This window comes from Schistocerca serialis, unplaced genomic scaffold, assembly GCF_023864345.2.
Source record: "Schistocerca serialis cubense isolate TAMUIC-IGC-003099 unplaced genomic scaffold, iqSchSeri2.2 HiC_scaffold_1023, whole genome shotgun sequence".
Lineage (NCBI taxonomy): Eukaryota > Metazoa > Arthropoda > Insecta > Orthoptera > Acrididae > Schistocerca > Schistocerca serialis.
The window spans coordinates 20,001-22,500 of record NW_026047210.1 but is presented as its reverse complement, the minus strand read 5'-3'; positions in this window follow the sequence as shown (position 1 = coordinate 22,500).

Genomic DNA, 2,500 nt, shown 5'->3' with positions numbered 1-2,500 from the left:
TGCGAGAACCGCAGAGGCGACCGAGCAGCAGACGGCGTCGCGGCGCCGAGCGCCGGGCGGCGGCGCATCCTCAGCGCACACAGTCCTCAATCGGACCAGCACACTGCAGATGTCCACCGCGCTTCGCACCGGGCCCGCGAGGACCTACTTTGGCCGCACGGCGCCGCGTGCAGGGTGCGCCGGCGCGCAGCTGCGCCGCCTGCCGCCTCCGTCGGCCGGCGCGCCTGCCACTGGCCGCCCCCACCAGCCGGCTGTAGCGCGTGCGCCCACGCACCGCGCGGCCAGCACGCCGGGAGGCCCCCCCTCACCGGCCGGGGACGGTCCCACCCAGCCACCGCCGCGTATCGCTTCACACCCAGATGCCATTCACGTTCGTGGGCATGGTGGGTATCGCTGGAACAACCGGTTGGTAGCTCAACCGATCGTCGCCATCACTGATTCACCTCTAGCGAGAACAACCGCACCACAACGGTTTACCAGTTGTTCATTTGCGTAACGTCACCAGCAAACGTAGGCGTCCATCGCCATTTGCAAATTCAACGATTGTTGCATGCCTGTGTCAGGTGTCACGACACACTATGTCTGCCCACATACACGCAACAACATGTGCACGCTTCGCGAACACGTGGAAGGTGGCCCCCGTACGTATGCGATGTCCATTGCGCGAACGACTGTCAACCGGCCTCTGTCGCATGTCGCAGATGTGGAACGCAGTGCACCATGCTATCACGGTGTGTGAGAAGAGACGACTACGTCTGACAACACGCGCCACTACATCAACAGACGGCTCATGCTGATCGCCATCCAGGGCATACCACACTGCAATCCAGCTCTTATAGGGAGACGACACGTAGCTGAGTGCACAACATTTGGACCGCATGGTTCGCCGTTGTTGGCGCAGTCGTTGTACGGTCACATGTACCACGATGTATCATTCAGTACATGAGGACCAATGTGCAGTACAGTGTGTGATTTGGACGTACAACATCAGCGGACAGTTGACACAGGCCGTACCACAGCGTAGGCTAAGTGCTTCGCCATGCGAATGCCAATGAACAACTGCAAATGCCAATGAACAACTGCAAAGGGCATTGAGCATGTACGTCCTGCTGCCATCCACATTACAGTGTATAGCTGCAAGGTGTTTAACATGAAGCGATACACTGGGGACCGGGCAGTGCGAGTAGCAAACTATATTGCGGGGGTTGCAGTTAGGCAACACTACACTAATTTAACGCGTCGTATGACAATTACAGAGCAGGTTAAGGCCCAACGTGTGTTGGGTTAAGGCCCAACGTGTGTTGGGTTAAGGCCCAACGTGTGTTGGGTTAAGGCCCAACGTGTGTTGGGTTAAGGCCCAACGTGTGTTGGGTTAAGGCCCAACGTGTGTTGGGTTAAGGCCCAACGTGTGTTGGGTTAAGGCCCAACGTGTGTTGGGTTAAGGCCCAACGTGTGTTGGGTTAAGGCCCAACGTGTGTTGGGTTAAGGCCCAACGTGTGTTGGGTTAAGGCCCAACGTGTGTTGGGTTAAGGCCCAACGTGTGTTGGGTTAAGGCCCAACGTGTGTTGGGTTAAGGCCCAACGTGTGTTGGGTTAAGGCCCAACGTGTGTTGGGTTAAGGCCCAACGTGTGTTGGGTTAAGGCCCAACATAGGTTGGGTTAAGGCCCAACATAGGTTGGGTTAAGGCCCAACATAGGTTGGGTTAAGGCGCAACATAGGTTGGGTTAAGGCGCAACATAGGTTGGGTTAAGGCGCAACATAGGTTGGGTTAAGGCGCAACATAGGTTGGGTTAAGGCGCAACATAGGTTGGGTTAAGGCGCAACATATGTTGGGTTAAGGCGCAACATAGGTTGGGTTAAGGCGCAACATAGGTTAGGTTAAGGCGCAACATAGGTTAGGTTAAGGCGCAACATAGGTTAGGTTAAGGCGCAACATAGGTTAGGTTAAGGCGCAACATAGGTTAGGTTAAGGCGCAACATAGGTTAGGTTAAGGCGCAACATAGGTTAGGTTAAGGCGCAACATAGGTTAGGTTAAGGCGCAACATAGGTTAGGTTAAGGCGCAACATAGGTTAGGTTAAGGCGCAACATAGGTTAGGTTAAGGCGCAACATAGGTTAGGTTAAGGCGCAACATAGGTTAGGTTAAGGCGCAACATAGGTTAGGTTAAGGCGCAACATAGGTTAGGTTAAGGCGCAACATAGGTTAGGTTAAGGCGCAACATAGGTTAGGTTAAGGCGCAACATAGGTTAGGTTAAGGCGCAACATAGGTTAGGTTAAGGCGCAACATAGGTTAGGTTAAGGCGCAACATAGGTTAGGTTAAGGCGCAACATAGGTTAGGTTAAGGCGCAACATAGGTTAGGTTAAGGCGCAACATAGGTTAGGTTAAGGCGCAACATAGGTTAGGTTGAGGCACAATATAGGTTAGGTTGAGGTACCGTATAGGTTAGGTTAAGGTACAGTATAGTTTAGGTTAAGGTACAGTATAGTTTAGGTTAAGG